General features: G+C 41.1%; 1 pseudogene; it reads left to right on the top strand.

The window, feature by feature from the left end:
• The first annotated feature begins 80 nt into the window (after window positions 1–80).
• On the top strand, window positions 81–27,776 carry LOC139310182 (zinc finger protein 420-like; annotated as a pseudogene).

The following is a 27,776-nucleotide window of genomic DNA, read 5'->3' as shown; positions in this document are numbered from 1 at the left end:
TTTCAAGAAATGAAAAAGCATTTGGAGGTACACAACTTTCCTTGCACTAATTTAGAATTGCATTATAGGACAGAGAAAGAATGGCAAGCCGTCCTTTAGCAAGTGGGTGAAGTAGAAAAGGCCCTTCCGGTGCTCAGTCTGGAATCCACGGGGAGATCTGGGCAAGAACTGGGCAGAAGATGCTGGAAGAAGGAACCATCGTTTCACAAGTTCACGCCTGGAACTTCAGGAGCGTCCAATATCGGGAGGATGAGGGTCCCCGAGGACTTTGCAGCCGACTCCACTACTTTTGTAGTCGATGGTTGAGACCAGAAAAGTACACAAAAGCGCAGATGCTGGACCTGGTGGTTCTGGAGCAGTTCCTGGCCCTTCTGCCCCTGCAGATGGAGAGCTGGGTGCGGGAGTGTGGAGCAGAGACCAGCTCCCAGGCGGTGGCCCTGGTGGAAGGCTTCCTCCTGAGCCAGGCAGAGGAGAAGAAGGAGCAGGTTGAGTTGCAGGTGAGAGGACGTCCTCTTGGGACTCCAGAAAAAGTTGAATATAATAAACAAGAAGTTCACATTTTTGTATCCTTTTCACAGTTTTATTAAGCTTATCAAGATATAAAATACAAAAAAATTAAAATAGTAGGAAATGGTGGGTGGGAAGGGAAGGGAAAGAAGTTTAGGGGAAAGGGGGAAAAAGAAAACCATTGACTTTTTTTTTGTGCAGACACATAAAATGATAACATTACAGTTTCAATGTTTTACATATTTATTTGAACATGTATTTGAAATTTCTTTATATATCTTTGGTAGTTTATCAGTGTTAACTAGAAGGATACATCATTTTATAAAAGATTTATTTTAAATTATAATTTAATACAAATTTTAAACTCTTCAACCACATGTCTTCCTTTTCTTCAGGCATTATATTATACACAAACATCTTTGCCTTTGGATCAATGTATTCAAATTTTGATGTCTTCTTACCAGCCTTTCCTGGCATTCATACTATGTGGAGATGCTTCACTAATCTTTGTGTAGTTCCCTTATCCATTCTAGAAGAAAGATTTTGCACAGGGTTTTTTTTCTTCCTTCCCAGCCTAATTGATCGACACCGAGTGATTTGCAGTGGTGTTCACTGGAAAAGAAACCACTTCATGATATGTGATGTCCATTAATTCTTTTCTCCTATTTCAAGCCCTTCGCAATGGAGATCAGAGATCCTGAGAGAAAGAGGCATCCGTCAAATCTCCCTGAAGAACTGTCTTTCAGGGGGATCCCTCCGGGAGATCCAATTCAGGACACCTCAGGAGGTAATATAAGGTCCTTCCACTCCTTTGATCAATCCTAACTTTCTCATCTTCTCGGTGTCCTCTTCTCTATAGAATTCCTGCTCCCATTATACTCATGATGCTTTTTGAAATTCTGTCTCCCTCACAGGGAAGAATAGAAGGAAGTTGACTCTTCGTTTGGGGGAGCAGAAACCAGGATTGAACCTCCAACTCAGGTAAGAGAACATTCATTTACTAGATTTTTATTTTCCATTTCCCTCAGGAAATCAGAGGATGTGGACCAGGGATGGGTTCTATTTACCTTTACTACCGGTTCGCAGCGGAGCCGCGCGTGCGTGCTTGCTTCGGTTGCGCGTGTGTGCTCTTCTGCGCATGTGCAGAAACATTTTGATTACATTGGGGTCAGTGGGCGGGGCCTCCAGCCGGCTTTACTACCAGTTCTGGCAAACCGCCAGTGAAGTGGACAGCATAGGTTCGTGATGGCGAACTTATGGCATGGAAGGGAAATTTTTTTAAAAAATCCTGCAGGGATTTGATCCATGCTGGGATATGATCTGAATAAGACCGGCTTGTCCTACTGTTGAAACGCCCCCAGGCTCTTTCCCGAAGGGAGGGTGGCTCTTCTCTGCCTTTCGCCATCATGCGCAGTGCAAGGGGCAGTGCGCAAGTCCACTTTTTGTTTTTGATGCGCTCACCACTCACAGCAACTGGGACCGTTGGGGGGGGACGCACTGGCAGCAGGCAGAGGCCTGCTTCTCCCCCCCATTCTTTTCTCCTCTGCTTTAGCCCAGCCCTCCACCCAGCAGCTAAGGATGAGGCGCTCGCCCACCTCTCCATGAGGCCTCTCAGGGAACACGGCATACAAATCAAAAGAAAGCGCTGCGAGTGTCCTTTCCCTTTGTTCCCCCTCCTCTCTCTCTTGTCCCCTCTCCCTCCCTGGGAACTGTGTGGGGAGAGGGGAAGACCATCAAGGGGATGCTCGCAAGGCACTCTTGGCAAAAGACGAAGCGTCCCAACTGCCAGAGCCCAGAATTTTAAGGCAGAAAAGTGAAAGGGGGGAGGATTTCAAAGGCCCTGGAGAAAAAGAGCAAAGCTCTTCTGTTTGCTGTCTGAAGCGGGTGCCGAGGCCAACCCTGGAGGAAGCAATCTGCTTCTCCACGCAAAACCTCATGGGCTTTGCAGAACCATAGGTCTGCAACAACAGCTACGCCTTCTGCCTTCGAAAACACGCCAGGATGTAATCTGAATGACATCACTGGTGACGAAACGCTTCCCAAAAGGGGGGCAACCGATGGGAAGGGCATAGTACTTTGTTTTGAATTAGGCGCTGCTGCTGACTTGGAAAGAATACCTTTTACACTTTAGTTTTGGCATGCCGTGTCACCCGTGAGGTCTCATGGAAAGGCGGGCGAGCCCCTTCTCCTTTGCTGTGCGGCTTCTCTCCCCTGTTTCTCCTGTGCTTTAGCCTAACCTTGCCCCCTATCACCCTCCAAAGAGGGAGGCCAAGGTTTAAAGGGGATGGGAGGGCCGGGACAAATCTGAAAGAAACAGACTGGCAAAGAGGCAGCCCTCAAGCGACTGCTCTCCCTTTTTTCCTTCTCCTTCCTTCTGAAGTGAAGGTTGAAAAGCCCCATCATGTCCAGACACCATCCCACTGCCTGTCTTTGCTTGCAGAGTGTGCGGCAGAGCTGGAGGACTAGGTTGGACCATGCGGCCAAACGTGCACGGGCTCAGCCATGGCACCATCCTGCCCTGCCCCTTGGCTTCACTCACCTGGCCTACAACTGCGGACAAGCAAGGACAGGCAGAGTGGCAGAGGGTTCACATGGCGCATCTGGTAGGCCAGATTGCGTACCTCCCCCTCCCGCGCCTCTGCCAGTGCCGCTGCTATGAGGCAAAGCAAGTGGTGGGGAGGGGGATGGCGCCAAGGCGTAGCCCCTGCATTCTCAGCCCTCGCCGTCCAGCCTGTTCCTCCACTTCCACCGCACACTCCACAGAAGCAAAGACAGTTGGTGAGACAGATCACATGCCTCCCCCCACCCCCCGCGCAGGCTGCAGTTGTTTCCAGAGATCATCTGGCCCCTCCATGCCCACTGCCCCACCCTCACATGCTTTTTGTTCTGTCCATTTCGTCATCTGAACCACGGATTCCTACTAAGCAAAGCTATTTCCCTTAGTGTATATGTTTGCTTTGGGAATTTCTAAATAAGAGGAAAGATGCTGTTCTATACTTTTTTCCCCTTTCAGGAGAGTCTTGTGTCCTTTGAGGAGGTGGCTGTGTATTTCCCCGAGGAGGAGTGGTCTCAGCTGGATCCTCACCAAAGAGCTCTGCATTGGGAAGTCATGCTGGAGAATTATAAGAACGTGGTCTCTCTTGGTAAGGCTTTCCTACTCGCCAGTCGGAGAGTTCAGGAAGACATTTTGTAGTTAGATGCGATTAGTTAGTTCTTCCGAAAACATCTCTAAATAGATATCCCCTCTTCAGAGGGGGAAGGAAAAGTTCTGTTTTTCTACTGCTCCTAGGAAGAAATGGGTCTAGGGCATTCTGCTTAGATATATCCAGTCCAATTTATTTTTGTGTTTCTATTTCAACATTTTATTGACAAAGTAATTCCTTAGTTTGAGGTAATGCCAAACTCCATCACACAGATTTCAACTATTGTGGCCCAGATGCTTCTATATCATTCAAGTTTTTTGATTTCATGTCTTTTTCAAGGATTTATGCCTCATCCATAGAAATATTTTCATTTCAATACCATGCTATTATAAGGATACAAATATGCAATATATATTAGAATTTGGCACAATACCTGAAGGCAATTAATATGACTTCTGACAGAGTGATCTTTTCCCCTAACCTTTCTCTCACTTTCATTTCTCTTTCCCTTTGAAGGTGAGAATAAGAATGACAATAATGACTCTGGAGAACCAATCGAAGTCTTTAGACAAGGAGACGTAATGGAGAAACCTGCAATTCAAACAGAATTCCAAAGGCAGGAGAGAAACCTGTCAACTAACTGGAATAAGGAAAGCTCATCTTCGATTGTTGCTCAGATGCAGGACTTTATTGATCAACGAGGAAAACTAAAGAAGAAATATATTGGGAAAGATGTAAGACTCTACGAAGACACATTAGATGTAAATGGACCCTGTCCATCACAAGCCAAAGGACCAGCCAATATATGCAAAGACGAAGGAAAAAATTACAGTTGGATATTCCCACTTTCTCAAGAAAATGGGTCTCTTGAATCACAGAAAAATTTCCACATCGGAGAGAAGTCAAATATAAGTAATGAACATGGAAACAAGATTGTTAATAAAAGGACATGCATGAGAGAGAAGCCATATAAATGCATGGAGTGCGGAAAGGACTTTAGTCAAAAGAATATCCTTATTACCCATCAAAGGATCCACACGGGGGAGAAGCCATATAAATGCATGGAATGTGGAAAGGGCTTCAGAAGAAACAGTCATCTTAAACGCCATCAAAGGCTCCACACAGGGGAGAAGCCATATAAATGCATGGAGTGTGGAAAGGGCTTCAATGCAAGCAGTTACCTTACAACCCATCAAAGGCTCCACACAGGGGAGAAGCCCTTTAAATGCATGGAGTGTGGAAAGGACTTCAGAATAAGCGGTAATCTTATATGCCATCGAAGGATCCATACAGGGGAGAAGCGTTATAAATGCATGGAATGTGGAAAGGGCTTCAATACATCCTATGGTCTTTTTTCCCATAACAGAATTCATAGACTGGAGAATCCCCAAAGCAAAGATACATTTGGGTGAGAATGTATGCTAACTATTGATTTAATGGGTTCTATGTATGGATTTCCAGTTTACAGATTGAACTCTGAAAAGAGCTTTTGAATGTATCTGTATATATAGTATATAGCAGTGTCAAATTGGTGGCTCACGGGCTGGTCACATCACATGCAGGATAAGCCCACTCCAGCTCCATGAATGGGGAATGCAATGCGTCAAATAATGGTGACGACATGCGGGGAGTTTGAAACCCGTGGTGAATACTTTCATTTTGTTTTATTGTTTATAAATGAGCTTCCTGTTCCCCAACTGTCATCATTCCCCCAGTTAGTCATAGCTCTCAGAGGGATGCAAAGACGTCTCACAGATGCTGTTTCCCTAAGCTCAAAAGGAAAACATCAAAAAAATAGTCCAATTGCACCCATGGTATAGAACTGGGATCCCCAAAAGTAATTATATTTGCATCCTCAGTGTAGAACTGAGACCTGAGTCAGCCGGTATCTATGCAGAAACATTGAACATTATTCAGTCAAAGGCCTCATGATATGAGGGAATTGTCACATGGAGATCAATGAACAGCTTGTGGGAAGAACTGAAAGGATGAACGATTCCTCTCTCACAAAAGGAGCCAGAAGCGCCCCAAGTACTTGTGCAATTTTCTTTTCAAGCATTATGGCCATATTTTGCTCTTCTGTAGTATGGTGAGGGCTAGGAAGTCCACATGTGGTTTAAATAAAATTAATTAAATATCAGTGGTGTGGTTTTGTTCTAGTCATGTATTATCTATTAAACTCTTTAGTTGCTTTAAAAATGTATTAACACAGGATTTTTGGAAGGATTTGGAGGGGGCATATTTCAGGATTTGAGAGGCTGTTTGAAGCTCAATTGTCAGTAATAGTTCTGGATCAAGCTGGACAATAAAGAGAACGAAAAGAGCAGAGAGGTTAATTCAGGTTTTTTAACCCCTTTTTTCTTTCCATGTACATCCTTTCTTTCACTAATTGTAGCTAAATCTCTTTTATTCCCCTTGCATTGTCACCTGCATATGCAGAGGAATCTCTTCAAACCATTGGAATCTTCAGGTCTTGTGGTTGGAACGTTTTTCTCCGTTTATTCGTGATCTGTAGTTCATGAACGAATCCCAGTATCATTGCTCAGGCTGGTCCAGGTTCTTTCTTGCCCCTCAAAGGCATTTTTGGGTCATAGAGGTAAATCAGAAGGGATAAGACCTCTCACAAGCCAGAACGATCATCTAGGAATAAAGAAAAGTATTATGCGTAGCATGGATGAATAAAGTAGATGCAAGGGAAGACAAGATAGTGGATAAGAGAAACAAGGAAATTACAAAATAGTCCATGGGAGGACTGTAATTTAATTAAATGATAACCAAAGAAATTTAATAGTTGAAAGTTACAGTTATATTGAGAAGCTTACTTGGGTTTCAGTCAAGGTTTAAAAAGTTTTCTGCAGCTTGTTCTTCTTGCCTAGTTTGTTTGTTTTTCCCCCCCTGCTGTGTAGTTTTATGTCTCTCCCAGGTTTGTTTCATGTACCTCCCTGAACAAAGAGGAGTGGCTTCTGACGGATTTCCTTTTCACCTTTGTGCAGCCTAACTTCTGTTAAGAACCATGTTGCAATTAGCTAAAAAGTGGTGAGCAGGACCACCCAGTGAGTCTAGGAGAAATCCTAAATTCTGAATCATGCATACATCACTCTCAAAGATGAAATTTTCCTAGAATCATAAGGTCTGTTCTGTCCTCTTTACATTACATGTTGCTCTGTGTGGAGCTTGACATTCAGCTAAACCCAACTATCCTCCAATAAAACAGACCATGTCGGTAGATCTGGATGCTCTATTAAAGGAACAGGATGGGTAAGTGCATAGATGCATAAACGCACACATGCATACACACACACACACTCACACACACACAAACATAAACACTGCATTCCAGGTTTAGGGGACTTTTATCCACAGAGGATGGAGAGGGCCTTCTCCTCAAGCTCGGGTATGATTGGCAGTTTCCAAGTTCAGATGTGGATAAAAGTGCAAGCTTGGAATAGTGTGTGTGGGGGGTGCATATGCATAGCACATCAAAGGAGATCTTCTTCTCCCAATCCCAGACATCTTTGGCATTTCCCTGTCCGGTGCCCTCTCTCAGCAAAGCTGGAGGCGGTGGATGACGCTGCTGCATGTGGAAGCGTGGAGGAGAAAGTTTGCAGGAAGCAGTTTCCTCCGAGTCCAACTTCTGCCTTGACAGATCTCTGGAGAGGAAGAGGGGGTGGTGGGGGAGCTATGTTCTGTCCCCACTAAACATTAGTCTGTGTGCAGCTCGACATGCAGCTACACCCCTCTATCCCCCAATAAAACAGACCGTGTGCGTAGATCTTAATGCTTTGTTGAAAGAACAGGATATGGTGAAACTGGGGAAAATAGGGATACATACAATGAGAACTGAAATACAAGAGAGATCGTATTCAGTTACTGCTGAACATAACAATGAATAACTACAAGCAATTTAAATCTGGCAGCGATGCTAGGTGTCTGGAATGTGGGTTTGTCCTTGGATGACCATGTGCCACGGATTAAAATGGCTGCTCCTGCCTTCTCCAAATGCTAAAGGAAATGGAGTCTGGCTTCCAAGTGTGCACTTGGTTTGAGAGTGGGGGATGATGGGCATATGGGTAGGATCTGCTTCAGACAATATATTTGGGGAATGTTTGTCCCTCTGGCCACTAGATGGGGCAAGAGAACAACAAAAGTATATATAGTTATATGGTGTGGCATGACAAGCTACATCGGGGAGACTGGCCAGGCAAAGCAGGAGGCAGAGGGCGATGCTGCCCATGGAGCTGCAGTGTCCAACTTCTCCCTTGACAGATCTCTGGAGAACAAGAGGAGCAGCACTCCCTGGTCCTTCACGAGGGAGTCTGGCCAGTGGTGGGATACAAATAATTTAACAACTGGTTCTCTGCCCTAATGATGTCTTCCAACAACCAGTTTACCAAACTGCTAAGAAAATTAACAACTGGTTCTCCCGAAGTGGTGCAAACCGGCTGAATCCCACCACTGAGTCTGGCCCTTCGTGAAAGGGAATTCCTGTTTCCAATATTGTGTGTTAAGGATGCTAGCTTGTTGGGGCAGCCTTCCCTCATGCAGCTCCCCCGCCACTCTCTCCTCCTCTCCAGAGATCTGCAGGGGAGACACATCTGGAGGGCACAGTGCAAACTCCATATAGGCTGCTTATACTTCTCCAAGCCCCCTGGGTGGTGGGAGGAAAAAGCCAAAAAAGAGCACCTGTGATGGGCCAGGCAAGGCTGGGGGGGGGGGGAATCTGGAGGTCTCCAGCAGAGGAAGGTGAGACCAGGGTGAGCGCCAAAGCCTTGTCCACCAGAGGAGCCTCGCCGTCCCTCTCAGGTCACACAGAGGACCCCTGGATGGTGGTGCAGGCTATCCGGAGCTCCTGCAAGCGGAAGGCAAGAGCCCAGCCCTCAAACTCCCTGGGCATCGGGTCCCCACAACTCAGCCCAGCCCTGCTTACCTCCTCCTCGAGGCTGCTGCTACTGTGCTCACTCTCCTTGGCCAGGTTGCTCATGGTGGGTACAGGAAGGCAAGGCTCATGGATGCTGCTGTCTGCTTTGCCCGGCAGGTTATGGCCACAGCTTCCCCGCCTGACTCGTGGGCTTCCCAGGCTGGAGGAGAGTGGAGGGGCGGCAGGGCTCCTGCTGGACAGGGGCTGCTGCTTCCAGTGCCACCATTGTGTGTGTGTGGAGCCCCGAGGTGCACAAGTATGATGCAGATGGGTCAGGGCCAAGCGCAGCTTATTGGACATCCGGGCTCACATCACCCAGGGGGACTGCCCAGCTGGGCTGGTGTGGGCCGGGGCTGAGGCAGTGGAGGCAGGCCCCTTGCCATCTCCAGGGCAGACCTGCAGGCCAGATCTAAACACATTATGGGGTGGTAGAGGGGCATATGGATGTGCAACTTGACAATCAGATAAAGCTGGTAGAGAATTTTTCCATTCTGTCCTGCTGTTCCTTTTTTCATCAGGTAGTGGGGCATCCCAGCCAGATGTTTCACAGCTTAAATCTCTGAGTAATGCTTTGCCTTGAATTGTGACAGGGGCTGCAAATCCTAATGGGTCTTAAGGTGATTTATTGCAGACAAGACACCCCTATGAGAGAAAGGTTTCTATTCTGTATTTACTCAGAAGATAAAGAAATCAGTTTTCAAGTCTCACAGAAGACTAAGATTGTGTTGGACAGGTAGAGAAATTGTCCCTAAATTGAAATCTCTTCAATTGTTCGAGTAGTCTTGAAATGAAAAGACTTTTTTACTGTGGGAAGCAATCTTGTGAAGCCTGAGAGTTGAACAGGCAAGCAGTTCCTGTGCTCTTTTGAGGAGACTGATTGCAGGCTCATGTGAAGGTATGGATTTTAAGCAGTCATCTACGTAGAAGTCCTTTTCTATGAATTGTCTAGCATTGGAGCCATATTCTGTCTCACCTTCTTTGACAGAATGTCTGAGTCCATAGAGAGCGACTGCAGGGGAAAGGCTGTTGTCAAAGAGGTTTACTTTCATACACTACTGTGTGATGTCTTTGGAGGGATCATTGTCCCTGAACCAAAGAAATCTTAAGAAATGTCTGTGTTCCTCTCTAAAGAAGAAGTAATGGAACCCTTGTTGGATTTCGGCTATGAAAGCAACAGAGTCTCTGCGAAATCGCAAGAATACTCTAGAAGTTTGTTATTGAGGTCTGCACCCAATAGGAGAACATCATTTCAAGAAACTCCTTCAAATTTGGCACTAGAGTCAAATACTGCCCTAATCTGACCTGGCTTTTTAGAGTGATATACTCCAAATAGTAGTAGGTACCAGCACTCCTCATTTCTAAAAAGAGTTCCTCCTCAATAGACGTTACCTCAAAAGATTGTCATCTTTTGTCTTTAGGGAAGAAGAATCCATCAAATCTCTCTCAAGAACTGTTTTTCAGGAGGATCTCCCAGGAAGCTCCAAATCAGGACACATCAAGAAGTAGTATAAGGTTCTTCAACTCCTCTGATAGATCCTAACTTTCTCGTCTTCTCTATGTATCTCTTCTATAGCATACCTCCTCCCGTTTTATTAATTATGCTTTTTGAAATTTTGTCTTCCTCACAGGGAAGAATAGAAGGAAGCTGACGCTTTCTTTTGGGGGAGCAGGACCTGTGACTGAATCCCCAACGCAGGTATGAGAAGAACATTCATTTACTAGATTTGCATTTTCCCTTTCCCTCAAGAAATCACCTGATCGACATATTTTAGGTAGTCCTTGACTTATGGCCAGAATTGAGCCCAAAACCTTTGTTGGTAAGTCTCTTTCACAGGGAAGAGTAGAAAGAAGTTAATTTTTCCTTATGGTAGTGTTGAGATCAAATACCAGAGTGTTTTAATGTGGTATAAACATCATCAATATAACATGTTCCATTTAAACTAGATGTCCCATAATGCAATGTTCCACTCCCCCTTCCCACCTGATATAAAAGGTACTCACCTTTTTTCCCTCACTCTCGTCTGTGTTTCAATGATGTAATGTACTGAGATAGAATATTTAAGGATTGACTTGTATTGACAAAAATGGTTTGATACATTACAAAACTTCGCCGTTTTTGCCATATCCAAATGGCGTAGGTAAACGCAGAAACGGTATTTTACACTATGGTTAGGTGTGTTTTGGAAGATGCAGGATTAAGTTTTTCATACTGGGGAGAGGCCGTTCTATATTCAAATTATACATTGAATAGATTATGCTCTACCATAATTCAAAAAACCCCATATGAAATCATCTATAACTACAAACCCAAAATTATCTCACCTTCATGTCTTTGGGGTAATGGCCAACATACATATTCCCAAACAATTTAGAAGAAAGGGGGACAAAATTTCAAAAAGGCTAAGATTCATAGGTTATGAGTCCAAAACCAAAGCATATAGATTTATGGACAACAATCATAAAATAATAATTTCAGGATCGGCGAATTTTGATGAAAATGCTAATTGGAGCAAAATACATTCAAACGAAATCATATTAGATAAACACACATATAAAGATAATCAAACACAATCAAAACCTCACATACACATCAACAAATCAATCAAACATAAAGTAGCTATTAAGAATTGGAAAGAAGGCCACCACATCATTAATACATGAGACATTGATGAAGAAAACACCAATGAATCATCTGAAAATACTAATAACACAGAAAAAAACATCAGAAGATCACCTAGATCAAACAAAGGGAACACGCCTAAAATCTTAAAGGACTATGTGATGTCCATTAATTGCGATGTCACTATGCCAAAAATCTATGAGGACATTTTGGCTCTTCCCAAGGAGGAACAAATAAAGTGGAAAAACGCTATGCAAAAAGAGATGGATAGTTTAAGGGCACTAAAAGTATATACACCAGCTAGAGTCCCCAAACACACACACAAAAAAACAACAACAATTGGAACGAGATGGGTATTCAAGATAAAACATTTAGAAGATAACAAAAATTTATATAAGGCAAGAATTGTAACACAAGGATTTTCTCAAAGATTTCCAGATGATTACACAGATACCTATTCTCCACTGTCAGGCCAGAAAGTTTAAAAACCGCACTAGTCATTGCATCAATTCTAAACGAACATGTATTTCAATTTGATGTACAAACAGCGTACTTACACGCACAACTAGATAAAGAAATTTATGTTAGAGCACCACGAGGAATTGACCAAGATGAGGGCAAAACATGGTTATTAAAGAAAAGTCTCTATGGTCTGCGACAATCGGGTAAGCGTTGGTATGATTGTCTTTCTGAAACACTTGGGCTGATAGGTTTCACCGCCACATCAGCTGACAAATGTGTGTTTGTCAGGAGAGATCAGGGTTCCTATGAAAAGGTAATAGTATATGTTGACGATATTTTATACATCGGTAAAAGTAAATCCAAGTGTGATCAATTTGCTCAAAAACTCAATGAACATTTTTCACTAAAATCATTGGGAAAGATTGATAAATACCTGGGAGTACAAATTACCAAAACTGAGAATGGTTTCATACTATCACAAAAAGAAATTTTTTTAGAATTGTTATTAAAATGCAACATGACCAATGCTAAACCATCTGATACGCCTATGCAGGCTGATTTTATAAGAAATATGTATAATGATGATGAAACTTTTAATGAAAATACACTATATCGATCAACAATCGGTTCATTGCTCTATATAGCTAAATGGACCAGACCCGATATATCTCTCCCTGTCAATTTACTATCTAGACATATAAATAACCCGAAGATATATCACTGGAAAGCTGTTAAAAGATTGCTAAAGTATCTGAAACATACAATGAACGCCACATTAGCACTCACTCCAAACATATCCAAGTCACCAATACTCTCATGTTATGCAGATGCGGACTGGGCTAGTGACATTAAAACAAGAAAAAGCACCTCAGGTTATGTCATGTATTTAAATGAAAGCCCAATACATTGGTACACGGGTAAACAAAAGCTTGTATCAACCTCAACTACAGAGGCAGAGTTCGTATGTTTGTCAAAAGCAGCAAACAATTTAATATGGTTCGATGATTTAATGATAGACATTTGGAAAGAGCCTGCATATCCAATAATCATACGGAAAGACAACAAAGCCACCATTGACATATCTAAAATTGACGCAATTGGTCAAAGATCCAGACATATAGACATTAAATATAAACATGTGAGACAGTTATCAGAAATGGGATTTATCAAGGCGGTATATTGTAGAACAAAAGAACAAACCGCAGATATATTAACTAAACCACTCCCATCAAATCAGCATATTTATTTAACAAAGAGACTATGTGTAAATATATAAATAGTATATTATAGTTACAGTACTTGTAATTATTTCGATTAAACCGATCTGGTATTAGAAGGGGTATTGTTGAGATGAAATACCAGAGTGTTTTTTTATGTAGGGATAGATTAATTGAGTTTTATGAAGGTATAAATGGTATATAAGGGGTGGAGGGGTTTAAGTTTCATAAAATGTATTTTTGATTAGGATTTTATTTTGTGGAAGTCCTGGGGGGAAAAGGGGAGGGTTAGGGAGGGTTTGGGTGGTTTTGGGGGGGAAAACTGGGGAGAAAATGTATTTGTAAAACTTTTTTAAATAAATAAAAAAAAAGAAATACCAGAGTGTTTTAATCTGGTATAAACATCATCAATATAACATGTTCTATTTAAACTAGATGTCCCATAATGCAATGTTCCCCTCCCCCCTCCCACCTGATATAAAAGGCACTCACCTTCTCTTTTTCCTCACTCCCGTCTGTGTTTCAGTGATGTAATGTACTGAGATAGAATATTTAAGGATTGACTTATTAGTTTAGTTATAAAAATAAAACATATAAACTGATTCTAATCATATGGAGTTGTTTGGCTTGATCATTTTTAACATAATAGATAGAGCTGAAATAGCGGTCAAAATTCCAACTCAAGAATTTTATTAGACTTGTATTCTCTCTTTCCTTCAGAAAATCAAGGTGGGGTACATAGTACAGTCACCTTTCATTTTTCCTTCTTGTTTCAGCTGACTTATTCCTTTCTTCCTCAGCAACAAATTTAAATGAGATTCTTGTTAGGGATTTTTTTTCCTAATACCACTACTTTAAATAGAATGCTTTACTAAAGTAGAACATTGCCAAAAGCTTCCCAGTCAAGGAGTCCCTTCCTTCCCCCTTCCTCCCCCCCCCCCACATTTCTCCGCTCTTTGCATGAGCACCTTCCGTGCACAGAAAATCCACCAGGGGGGGCACTTCAGCCTTGGGCCTTACAAGTTGGAAAGGCAGTGACGTCATTCAGTTTTTGCCTTTCCTGGATACTGGACTCTCTCTCACTTTAACCCTTTGAGCTCTGCAGGAGTTTAAAAAGGCGGAAACAAAAACCAGAGGTGGAGAAGGTAGGGGTGTGTGTGTGTGTGTTCTTCTCATAGAAAGGGAGACTGAGGGTTCTCACTCTAAAAAAGGGGAAGAGATACATGTCTAGTCCTCATCCAGGTTCAGTTTTAGGGGGTTTGAGGAGTGGGAGATCCCTTCCTGAGACCCCCTGTTTCCCTCCCTCCTAACCTCCTTTTCCCATGGTTGTAAGAGGCATGGGGGAAAGCAGAGACCACAAATGCTGCCCTGGGGAATAAATCCAGATCCTCGGAAAGGAAAGTGGGGGGGGGGGGAAACCTGGAGAGTCCTTCACACCCCATTTCCTGGTGAAGGCTCCTGTGTAGGGGGAGAGCTTGCATGGGAAATCTCAAGACGGAAATAAGAAATATATTTGCAAGGAAGAGAGGCAGATTGTTGTCCTATTGCTCTTTATTGGAGTACTCCAAGGAAAAGGGCTCCTGGCAATGGTGAAATCCAATTATTTTTACTACCGGTTCTGTGGACGTGGCTTGGTGGGCGTGGCAGGGGAAGGATACTGCAAAATCCCCATTCCCACCCCACTCCTGGGGCCAGACGGAGGTGGTATTTGCTGGTTCTCTGAACTACTCAAAATATCCGCTACTGGTTCTCCAGAATCTGTCAGAACCTGCTGGATTTCACCCCAAAATGCCAAGAACCAGGAACAAAGGATTAAGAAAGCTTTATACATTAAGGAAATGAAAAAGCATTTGGAGGTACACAACTTTCCTTTCACTAATTTAGAATTGTGTTTTAGGAGAAAGAAAGAATGGCAAGCCTTCCTTTAGCAAGTGGGGGAAGTGGAAAAGGCCCTTCCGGTGCTCAGTCTGGAATCCACGGGGAGATCTGGGCAAGAAATGGGCAGAAGATGCTGGAAGAAGGAACCATCGTTTCACATGTTCACGCCTGGAACTTCAGGACCGTCCAATATCGGGAGGATGAGGGTCCCCGAGGACTTTGCAGCCGACTCCACTACTTTTGTAGTCGATGGTTGAGACCAGAAAAGCACACAAAAGCGCAGATGCTGGACCTGGTGGTTCTGGAGCAGTTCCTGGCGCTTTTGCCCCTGCAGATGGAGAGCTGGGTGCGGGAGTGTGGAGCAGAGACCAGCTCCCAGGCGGTGGCCCTGGTGGAAGGCTTCCTCCTGAGCCAGGCGGAGGAGAAGAAGGAGCAGGTTGAGTTGCAGGTGAGAGGATTTCCTGTTGGGACTGCAGAAAAATTGAATATAATAAACAAGAAGTTCACATTTTTGTATCCTTTTCATAGTTTTATTAAGCTTATCAAGATATAAAATACAAAAAAATGAAAATATTAGGAAATGGAGTGTGGGAAGGGAAGGGAAAGAAGTGTAGGGGAAAGGGGGAAAAAGAAAGAAAACCATTGACTTTTTTTAGTGCAGTCACATTAAATGATAACATTACAGTTTCAATGTTTTACTTTTACATATTTATTTGAACATGTATTTGAATTTTTTTATATATATCTTTGGTAGTTTATCAGTGTTAACTAGAAGGATACATCATTTTATAAAAGATTTATTTTAAATTATAATTTAATACAAATTTTAAACTCTTCAACCACATGTCTTCCTCTTCTTCAGGCATTATATTATACACAAACATCTTTGCCTTTGGATCAATGGATTCAAATTTTGATGTCTTCTTACCAGCCTTTCCTGGCATTCATACTATGTGTAGATGCTTCACTAATATTTGTGTAGTTCCCTTATCCATTCTATTTTTTTTAAATATTTTTTTTATTTTTTTAAACAAAACATAAAACAAATCCATCATCCATTACAAATGTAAACAGTGTGTCAGTCGGTTACAAATCTTATGTGCTTCATCCCCATATTCAAAATTTACTAATTATCTAATTTCTCATATTGTCAAATAAATCAACATCTTCATTTATCATTTATTTATCTATGGCTTTGTCGCTTCAAAAAAATTATTTTCAAATATATTTATAACATTCATTTCATATTTCATTTCCATGTTTTGTTATCTAGCCATTGATAAAATAAATCCCATATCTTGCAGTATTGTTTATCTTCTTGTTCTCTAATTTCAAATGTCAATTTACTCATTTCAGCACATTCCATAGCAGCTATTAAAACATTTACAATCAAATATCTCAATTCTCTATTTTATATTTCTGGCACAATCCCTAATAAAAAAATCTCTGGCTTCAAGTCTATATGTTTTTTTATCATTTTCCAACCATGTGTGGATTTTAGTCCAGTATCTTTTCGCTTCTACACATGTCCACCACATATGGTAATATGAGCCCGGTATCTGATGACATTTCCAACACTTCTCAGATTTATTCTTGAACATTCTCGCTATTCTTGTCAGGGGTAAATGCCACCTGTAAAACATCTTATACAAATTCTCCTTATATGCTGTTGACATTGTCATTTTATAATTTTGCTTCTACAATTTTTGCCATTTCTCTATATCAATTCCATGTCCAAAATTTTCCCCCATGCAGTCATTGTTTCTTTAACTTGTTCTTCTTCCAATTTAACCTCTAATAAATAACCATTTAATTTTTTAATTACATAGTCATCAGAACTTGTTAAAATTTTATCTGTTAGTCAAATTACTATAAAAACCTTCTGTCTTAGAATCTTTATCATGTCTAGAATGTATTTGCATATATGAAGACCAGTCCATTTTTATATCCTGTTCTTCTAGTTCTTGCTTTGATTTAAGTTCACCCTTTTCATTCAGTAATTCATTATATCTAACAATTTGTTCCTTTCTAAATGTTACTGAATATGAGAATGCTTCAATAGTAGATAGCCAGGTTGGAATTTTTAAATAATGTTGTCTTTTAATCTTCTCCCAATTTAATAGCAAAGACTCTTCTAAAATACCCCTGTGTTTTTGTGCCCTTCTACCACAAGAAACATGCCTGCCCAACAACAAGTCATGTCCTTCTAAAGTCAACAACCTAGTATTTCTTAACATTATCCATTCTTTGATCCGCATCAAATTAGTTGCTTGATAATATAGTTCCCAATCCGGCAAACCAAAGCCTCCTCTTATTCTAGCATCTTGCAGCAATTTTAATTTTATCCTCGCCTTTTTACCCTGCCAAATATATTTTAACAATATTTTATTCAATTCTTCAAAATAATCTTTTCCCAAGCTGATTGGAATTGTCTGGAACAAATAAAATTCTAGGCAGTATATTAATCTTAATAGTTGATATCCTCCCTATCAATGATAATTGCAAATTCTCCCATTTAGCCAAATCTATCACTATCTGTTGTTTAAGTTTGTTGTAATTATTCTCCTTGAGTATACTGCATCTTGCTGTCAAATATATCCCCAAGTACTTAACCTTGTTCGTGATCTGCATCTTCGATACATCCGCCAATTCTTCTTTTTGTTTTTTTAATATTTTTTTGTCAAAATCTTCATTTTATCTTTATTTATTTTTAGACCTGCTACCTTTCCAAATTCTCCTATTTTGTCTATCAGTTTATTTATTGATTCAAATGGATCTTCAAGAATAAACACCAGGTTATCAGCGAATGCTTGCAATTTATATTCTATGTTTTGAATTTTCATTCCTTTTATTTCTTTTCCATCTCTAATATTTCTATTTAATACTTCTAGTGTTAACACGAGCAACAGAGGAGACAGTGGACAACCTTGTCTCGTTCCTTTTTGTATTTCAATAAATTCTGTCAATTCTCCATTTATCATTACTTTTGCCGTTTGTTTATGATATATGGCTTCTATGGCTTGAATAAATTTCCACCCGAAGCCCATCTGTTTCAGCTGTAATAGCATAAATCGCCAATTCAAATTGTCAAAGGCTTTCTGTGCATCTAGAAATATCAAAGCCATTTGCTTTTCAGGATGTGCCTCATAGTATTCCAAAGTGTCCAGAATTATCCTCAAATTGTCTCTGATCTGCCTTTTGGGCAGAAATCCATTTTGATCAGAATGTATAAAATTATTTAAGTATCTTTTAAGTCTTTCTGCCAATATTGTAGCGAAGATTTTAGAATCTGAATTTAGCAGGGATCTAGGCCTTTAATTCTTGACTTGTTGTGGGTCGGTATCCTCCTTTGGGACAAGTGCTTCTGACCATGATTTGGGTATTTCCATCTTTAACATTACTTCATTCATAACTTTTAACAATGGAAGACTCAATGATTCCTGTAAAGTCTTATAGTATTCCGCCGGCAGTCCGTCTGGGCCTGGTGTCCTCCCATTCTTTTGTTTTTTAAGTGCTTCAGTTAATTCCATCATTGTTATGTTTCCTTCTAACATCATCTCAGTATCTTTAAAAATCTGGGGTAGGTTCGCCTTGTATAAATATCGCTTAACACTTTCCTCCTCTATATTTTCTTTTTCATATAATTTTTCATAATAATCTTGCATAATATTTTTCTTCTCTTCATTCCCAAATCTAATTTGTCCTTGGTCATCTACTAATTGTGTTATTTTCCTTGATTCTCTCTCTCTCTTCAATTTATATGCTAGCCATCTACCTGGTTTATTGGCGTCTTCAAAATAGTTCTGTTTAGCACTTCTAATTTTTTGTGCTAAATCTTCTTTTTCTATTAATCCCATTTTATGTTTAGTTGTATCCATTTTCATTTTAATATCTTTTTTTTTGTGGAATTTCTGTAATTCTTTTTCAAATTTCTTGTAATCATCCTCTAATATTTTATAGACTTGCCTTTTTTAAATTTCTTTTCTTTGTATAGTCAATTATCAGGCCTCTAGTGTAAGCTTTCATAGTGTCCCAAAGATTTTGCATTGATGTATCCTCTTTTCTATTTTCTTTGAAAAGGAAGGCCAATTCTTTCTCCATTTTCTGTACAAAATTCTTTTCTTTTAATACTGTAGTATTTAAAGTCCATCTAGACCTCTCCTTTGTCCTTTCCATCTCACTGTCATTGGATTATGGTCTGCCCAGGTATTAGCTTCTATGTCAATTTCTTCTATATTAGAAGTCAATTCCATTGTCATCCATATCACATCTATTCTAGACCATGATAAATGTCTGTTAGAATAAAAAGTATATTGTCTATTTTTTGCATTTCTTTCTCTCCATACATCTTCTAAGTTTGTTTCCTCTATCATCTTAAAAAAAGATTTCGGCAGAATTTTTCTACTTTGCTTTGTTGCCTTCTGTGTGTTATAGTCCATTTTCCCATCTACTATGCCATTAAAATCTCTCATCATGCAAATATTTTCATAATCCAATTCAATTAGTTTCATATGTATTTTTCTATAAAAATATTCTTGATTGTCATTTGGAGCATATATTGCTATTAAGAGTATTTTCCTGTTATTATTTATTATTTCCACCATCAAAATTCTTCCCTCTTCATCTGCATAAATTTTTTCCACTGGTATTGTGTCTCTAATATATAAAACCACTCCTCTTTTCTTACATTGCGTCAATGAAGCAAATAATTTCCCTAATTTTGTCTGTACCAACATTTGTTCATGTTATTTTTTAATATGCGCTTCTTGTAAACAAATTATATCCAACTTTAATTTCTCTAATTTATGAAATACCTTTCTTCTTTTAGTTGCTATATTAAGTCCATTTGTGTTCATTGTAATCAATTTTTCTCTTCCATATTCATATTTTATATGAAGGGTTTGTTACTCCAGTAGATCTCGGTTCATGTTGCTCTTTATATTCTACGATGCCCCCTACTGCGCTTTCTTCCTTTTCAATCATTGCTAGACATTCCTCTTGTAGTTTGACCAGTGACTCTTCCCTTCTTAACTCTACTTCTTTCTCTATAAGATATTCAGCATAAAATGCTTTGGCTTTATCAATTGAGTCTATTTTAAATCTTTGCAATTGCCATGTAAACACCAGGCCTTCTGGTATCAGCCATCTATAGTTCACACCTTTCTGGAGCAATATTTTCGTCAGGAATTGATATTTTCTTCTCATCTCCCTCACTTTTCTCGGTATTTGCTTCAGAACCACAATTTCCTTGCCCTTGTATTTCAGTTAAAATACTGCTAAAATTTCTATCATTTTTTCTGCCAAGTTTTCTCCCTTTTCTTCTTCTTTCTATTTTGAAATCATAAGTAGAATTCTGATTTGTCCATCTCCCATCCTATTCCACTCTTATCACGTTCAACCTCATCCAATCTGCTATCCATATCTCTAAATTTTTTGTCTCTTTTTTCTTCCTTTTCTTCAATTTTTTGAAGTCTGTCCTCATATTTCTTCATCATTTGTTGTATGTTCTCCACTTTTTCATCTGTTTTTCCTGTTCTTTGTTCATTTTTTTCCTGTTCTTTGTTCAATCTTTTGTGCTCTCTGTTCAATGATCACTATTTTTGATTGTATGTTTTGTATTCCTTGCAAAATCATCTGCATTGTCGCATCCTTTTCCTTCTCATGTTCCCTCTCCTTTTCCTTCCCAACATCGTCTGTATTGATCGTTGTCCTCCTGATGGTGAAGAAGAGGGAGTTGATGTAGAAGAACTAATAGCTGCTGCCTTTTTACTCATGTCTATAAAATGGTTACAAAATATTCAAACAGTCAAAAAATCTTCAGGTTCTTCTATATCTCAATCCATTTTTATAGAGGACAGATATTATCCCAATTAACAATAAGAAAAAGGAAGATCCAAAGAAAGCAAAATCTTCAGGCTCTTGTATGCCCTAATCCAATTGAGTAAAAGGATATAAACCAAATTAGCAATTTCCAATCAAAGAAAAGAAGAAAGAAAGAAAAGAAGAAAAAAATAAAATAAAAAGTAATCTTTTCAGTCTCTTGTATGCCTTATTCCAATTAAACAAAGGGATACTGAATGCTTTAATAATTTCCCATCAAAAAGGGGGAGAAAAAAGAAGGAAAAAAAAGAGAAAAAGGAAAAAAAAGAAAAATATATACCAAAAATTTAAAAAATTAAAAATCTTTCAAAAGCAAACACAATCCAATTAAAAATAATTAAAAGAGGGAGAAGTGGAGCAATAGAAACCCCCCCCCCCCAAAAAAAAGAAAATAAAAAGACTTTCTATCTAAAAGAAGATTCCACAACTGTGTAATATCCAAAAGTTCTTTTGTAGGTCTCACCAAGTTTTTACAGCTCTCTTTCCAGAGTCTCTGCAATCTTCTTTCAAGTTTCAGCCGCCTGTCAATAATAGTTTCCCAGAAGAGTACCTGAGTAAACAATCCTGCAGACAGTCTTTGATGCTCTTCTAACTATCTTATCTATGAGCAGGCTGAGAGTCCTTGAAATGTAACACAGTTGCTACTTTCTCTTGCCAATAAAAAAGATACAATGTTTCAATCCACTATATGGCAGTATTTCTTGTTTCCTTCACTTTCCCTCTATATCCAACAGACAATAAAACAAAATAAAAAAATAAAAATGTAGAGAAAAGAAAAATAACAAGTCTAAACCAAAATAACATAAAACTAAAAAGGCACCAGAAATTTAACAATTAAATAGATAAAAAGGAAATCTCCAGTCCAATCCAGTCCAGTCAAACTTTAAAAATAAAATCCTCCATAGGCATCCACAAATAAAAATAAATTGTAAAGTAGGAAAAACTAACTTAGACTCAGGCTCAATTTCACCGCTTAACATCTTCTGTCTTCAATTTTAATTATCTTTTCACCCCAGGGTGTCTTAATTAGTCTATTTTAAAAATCTCTCACCAAGCCGACACACTTTCACTCATTCTCTTCCATTCCGGAGCTCTTCCAACTTCAGCAGCTTAATGGCTGCCTCTTCACCGCCAGAAAAAAGGGCTTCTCCTGGATCAACCAGGGACTTTGCGGTGTCCCTGGGATCTATAGGATGTGCCCTCCTCTATCACTGTCTCTGAGACAGTAAGGTTCAAACTAGACCGCCCAGTGGCGGAGATATCGACAGCGATATCAGAGCACCGAGATCTTCCATCGTATCTCCGCGACGTCAGCTCCGCCCCTCCCGTTATCCATTCTGGAAGAAAAATTTTGCACAGGGATTTCTTTCTTCCTTCCCAGCCTAATTGATCGACACCGAGTGATTTGCAGTGGTGTTCACTGGAAAAGAAACCACTTCATGATTTGTGATGTCCATTAATTCTTTTCTCCTATTTCAAGTCCTTCGCAACGGAGATCAGAGATCCCGAGAGAAAGAGGCATCCGTCAAATCTCCCTGAAGAACTGTTTTTCACAGGGATCCCTCAAGGAGATCCAATTCAGGACACCTCAGGAGGTAATATAAGGTCCTTCCACTCCTTTGATCAATCCTAACTTTCTCATCTTCTATGTGTCCTCTCCTCTATAGCATTCCTCCTCCCATTTTACTAATGATGCTTTTTGAAATTCTGTCAACCTCACAGGGAAGAATAAAAGGAAGTTGACTCTTTGTTTTGAGGGATCGGAAACCAGGATTGAAACTCCAACTCAGGTAAGAGAAGAACATTCATTTACTAGATTTTTATTTTCCATTTCAAATCAGAGGATGTGGACCAGGGGTGTATTCTACTTACCTTTATTCCCAGTTCGCAGCGGGGCCATGTGTGCATGCTTGCTTCACTCGCACGTATGTGCGCTCTTCTGTGCATGCGCAGAAGTGTTTTGATTATGTCGGGTCAGTGGGCGGGGCCTCCCGCTGGTTTTACTACCGGTTCTATAGAACCGGTGCGAACCAGGAGCAAACCACCACTGATGTAGACAGCATAGTAGTCGTAAGTGTGAAAAATGGGCATGTCATTTTTTTCGCTGCTGTGTAACTTTGAACAGTCACTAAAAATTAAAAACTGTTGTTAGTCGAGAACTACATGCAGTGTCTTCTGCCATTTTGCCCTCTGCTTTTGGTTGGAGATTCTTTTCAGGAATTTTTTTAAGACTAGTATTTTAAAAACAAAAGTCTTTTGCTAATTACTGTGTTTACCCGAAAATAAGACCCGGTCTTATATTCTCTTAGGCCCTGAAATAGCACTCAGGCTTATTTTTGGGGGTGTCTTATTTTTTTCACATACAGGAGGTGGCGAGCCCACCGGCCCAGCCCTCTCCATCCCACACCTGCTTGCTTCAGTCGCAATGGCCCAACTTTTCAGCCCATCCGGGTCTCCACCTGCCCTGCTTGCTGGGCCTGCTGCTGCTGGGACACTTTTGGCTGCTGGCTGCCAAGCGGCTGCCTCTGCTGCTGTTGGACTCCTGGCAGTGGTTCTTTCGGCCATTCTACTGGGCTGTCCTGCGTACTGCACGGTCAATCATCCCAGATCTATGACATCCGGAGGGTCCCCCTGCTGCAGGTGGAGCTGCGACGCCCACACTGCCTCGCACAGCCAGCACAAGAGGTAGCACCCACCAGGGCCAGGGCTCGAACAGTGCCAGGCACAACTCATAGCCCAGCGCCTGCAGTAAACCTGCAGGAAGGCGTTCAGCAGCCCAAAGACAGCAGTGAGAAAAATGGCTTGGTTCCACCAGTGGCTGCTGGCAAAGGGGCTCTGGCAGGCCGGCGATGGGAGGTCGTAGATCTCAGCCGATTTGCCCTGCTCCAGGCAGGAGCAGCCAATCTGGGTGGCTGAGAGCAGCGCTTCCAGGAGGACAAAGAGCTGCCGTGAAGCCAGCAGCAGCACAGGCAGTCGCTCATGCCAGTTGCTGCAAGGTAGTGGCAAGTTCGTCAAAAGGGAAAAGCAGGACTCAGCTTACAGCAGCTGCCTGAAATGTGTTTGCAGCGACTGCTGGACAGGAAGTGGGCAACCCCATGGCTCTGACCTCCACCTGCTGCCAGTGCTGCTCCGGGATGTTTTGGAAGGGAAATTAAAAAGAAAAATCCTGCAGGTCCAGGTGTCCTGTCCATTTGTTCCCCACTCCTCTCTCTCTTGCCCCTCTCCCTCCCTGGGAACTGTGTGGGGAGAGGGGAAGGCCATCAAGGGGACGCTGGCAAGACTGTCTTGGCAAAGGACAAAGCGTCCCCGCTGCCAAAGCCCAGAATTTTAAGGGAAAGGACAGGGGCAATTTCAAAGGCCCTGGAGAAAAAGAGCAAAGCTCTTCTGTTTGCTGTGTGAAGCGGGTGCCGAGGCCAACCCTGCGGGAAGCAATCTGCTTCTCCACGCAAAACCTCATGGGCTTTGCAGAACCATAGATCTTCAACAACAGCTACGCCTTCTCCCTTCCAAAACATGCCAGGATGTGATCTAAGTAACACCAGTGTTGATAAAATGCTTCCCACAAGCGGGGCAACCAATGGGAAAGGCGCATGGACTCGCGGAGGCACCAGCAACAACTAGAGGCGTGGGGTTAAGGGGGGAAGGCATGTGATCTGGCCCACAGCTGCGGGCAAGCAAGGACAGACAGAGTGGCAGAGGGTTCACATGGCGCATCTGGTAGGCCAGATTGCATACCTCCCCCACTCCACCTGCGCCTCTGCCAGTGCCGCTGCTATGAGGCAAAGCAAGTGGTGGGGCAGGGGATGGCGCCAAGGCGTAGCCCCTGCATTCTCAGCCCCCGCCATCCAGCCTGCTCCTCCACTTCCACCGCACACTCCACACACGCAAAGACAGTTGGTGGGACAGATCACATGCCTCCCCCTGTCCCCCGCACAGGCTGCAGTTGTTTCCAGACACCATCTGGCCCCTCCATGCCAACTGCCCCACCCTCCCTGATGACGCAGAATCATTCAAGTTGATAAATTCTGCCTAAAATATTTCTTTAGTCACATGCTTTTTGTTCTGTCCATTTTGTCATCTAAACCACGAATTCCTACTAAGCACTGCTACTTCCCTTAGTGTATATATTTGCTTTGGGAATTTCTAAATAAGAGGAAAGATGCTGCAGTGCCTCCTCGGTCTGTTCTGTACTTTTTTTCTTTTTCAGGAGAGTCTTCTGCCCTTTGAGGAGGTGGCTGTTTATTTCCCCGAGGAGGAGTGGTCTCAGCTGGATCCTCACCAAAGAGCTCTGCATTGGGAAGTCATGGTGGAGAATTATAAGAATGTGGTCTCTCTTGGTAAGGGTTTCCTACTACCCAGTCAGAGGAAGACATTTTGTAGTTAGATGCCATTAGTTACTTCTTATGAAAACATCTCTAAATAGATATCCCCTCTTCAGAGGGGGAAGGAAAAGTTCTGTTTTTCTACTGCTCCTAGGAAGGAAATGGGTCTATGGCATTCTGTTTAGATGTGTCCTGTCCAATTTGTTTTTGTGTTTCTATTTAAACTTTTTAGTGACAAAGTAATTCCTTAGTTTGAGATATTGCCAAACTCCATCACACAGATTTCAACTATTTTGGCCCAGATGCATCATTCAAGTTTTTTGACTTCATATCTTTTTCAAGGATTTATGCCTCATCAATAGAGATATTAGCATTTCTATATCATGCTATTATAAGGATACAAATATGCAGTATATATTAGAATTTGGCACAATACCTGAAGGCAATTAATATAACTTCTGACAGAGTGATCTTTTTCCCTAAACTTTCTCTCACTTTCATTTCTCTTTCCCTTTGAAGGTGAGAATGAGAATGACAATAAAGACTCTGGAGAACTAATCAAAGTGTTTAGACAAGGAGACGTAATGGAGAAACCTGCAATTCAAACAGAATTCCAAAGGCAGGAGAGAAACCTGTCAAATAACTGGAATAAGGAAAGCTCACCTTTGATTGTTGCTGAGATGCAGGGCTTTATTGATGAACAAGGAAAACTACAGAAGCAATATATTGGGAAAGGTGTAAGACTCTTCAAAGAAACATTAGATGTAAATGGACCCTGTCCATCTCAAGCCAAAGGACCAGCCAATATATGCAAAGATGAAGAAAAAAATTACAGTTGGATATTCACACTTTCTCAAGAAAATGGGTCTGATGAGTCACAGAATAGTTTCCACATTGGGGAGAAGTCAAATATATGTAATGAACATGAAAACAAGATTGTTAATAAAAGGACATGCATGAGGGAGAAGCCATATAAATGCATAGAGTGTGGAAAGGGCTTCAGTACAAGCAGTTACCTTACATTCCATCAAAGGATCCACACAGGGGAGAAGCCAAATCAATGCATGGAGTGTGGAAAGAGCTTCAGAACAAGCAATGAACTTGCATCTCATCAAAGAATCCACACAGGGGAGAAGCCATATAAATGCATGGAGTGTGGAAAGGGCTTCAAAACAAGCAATGAACTTGCATCCCATCAAAGGATCCATACAGGGGAGAAACCATATAAATGCATGGAATGTGGAAAGGGCTTCAGAAGAAACAGTCATCTTAAATGCCATAGGAGGATCCACACAGGGGAGAAGCCCTATAAATGCATGGTGTGTGGAAAGGATTTCAGATTAAACAGTTACCTTACATTCCATCAAAGGATCCACACAGGGGATAGGCCATATCAATGCATGGAGTGTGGAAAGGATTTCAGTACAAGCAGTGAACTTACACGCCATCAAAGGATCCACACAGGGGAGAGGCCATATAAATGCTTGGAGTGTGGAAAGGATTTCACAAAAAGCAGTGATCTTACCTGCCATAGACGGATCCATACAGGAGAGAAGCCATATAAATGCATGGTGTGCGGAAAGGACTTCAGAACAAGCACTAAATTTACATCCCATCAAAGGATCCACACGGGGGAGAAGCCCTATAAATGCAAGGAGTGTGGAAAGGACTTTAGACTAAGCAGTGATCTTACACGCCATCAAAGGATCCATACAGGGGAGAAGCCCTATAAATGCATGGAGTGTGGAAAGGACTTCAGAACAAGCTATGAATTTACACACCATCGAAGGATCCACACGGGAGAGAAGCCATATAAATGTATGGAGTGTGGAAAGGACTTCAGAACAAGTAGTCATCTTACATCCCATCGAAGGGTCCACACCACAGAGAATCCATATAGATGCTTGGAGTGTGGAAAGGGCTTCAGCACACCCTATAGTCTTTTTTCCCATAGTATGATTCATAGACTGGAGAATCCCCAAAACAAAGATACATTTGAGTGAGAATCTATGCTAATTATTGATTTAATGGGTTCTATGTATAATTTCCAATTTACAGAGTGAACTCGGAAAAGGGTTTTTTCTGTGATTTACCCTCTTGAAAACCATAGAGAAATGAATTTAATAATGAAAATAAAAACAATGGGCATGTGTCATTATAATTATGATTTATACTTTTTTTAATGTATCTGTATATATAGTGTATAGGAATGTCAAACTGGCGGCTCATGGGCCAGTTGTGTCACATGCACATACCCCAGCTCCACAAATGGGGAAACTGTCACAATGTGTCACGTGATAGCAACGTCATATGGGGAGTTTGAAACCTGTGGTATATAGGTTCATTTTATTTTATTGTTTAGAAATGAGCTTCCTGTTCCACAACTGCCATCATTCCTCCAGTTAGTCATAGCTCTCAGAGGGATGCGAAGACGTCTAACAGATGCTGTTTTTCTAAGCCCAAAAGGAAAATATCAAAAAAATAATTAAATTGCACCCATGGTATAGAACTGGGATCCCCAAAAATAATTAAATTTGCATCCACAGTGTAGAACTGAGACCTGAGCCAGCTGATATCTATGTGGAAACATTGAACATTATTCAGTCAAAGGCCTCATGATATGAGGGAATTGTCACATGGAGATCAATGAACAGCTTGTGGGAAGAACTGAAAGGCTGAACGATTCCTCTCTCACAAAAGGAGCCAGAAGCGCCCCAAGTACTTGTGCAATTTTCTTTTCAAGCCCTTATGGCCATATTTTGCTCTTCTGTAGTATGGTGAGGACTAGGAAGTCCACATGTGGTTTAAATAAAATTAATTAAATATCAA

This window comes from Pituophis catenifer, unplaced genomic scaffold (assembly GCF_029215685.1).
Source record: "Pituophis catenifer annectens isolate HBS135680 unplaced genomic scaffold, rPitCat1.0.hap2 SCAF_2, whole genome shotgun sequence".
Classification (NCBI taxonomy): Eukaryota; Metazoa; Chordata; class Lepidosauria; order Squamata; family Colubridae; genus Pituophis; species Pituophis catenifer.
The sequence above is the reverse complement of the archived record's forward strand: the minus strand, read 5'-3'. Positions and strand labels throughout refer to the sequence as shown.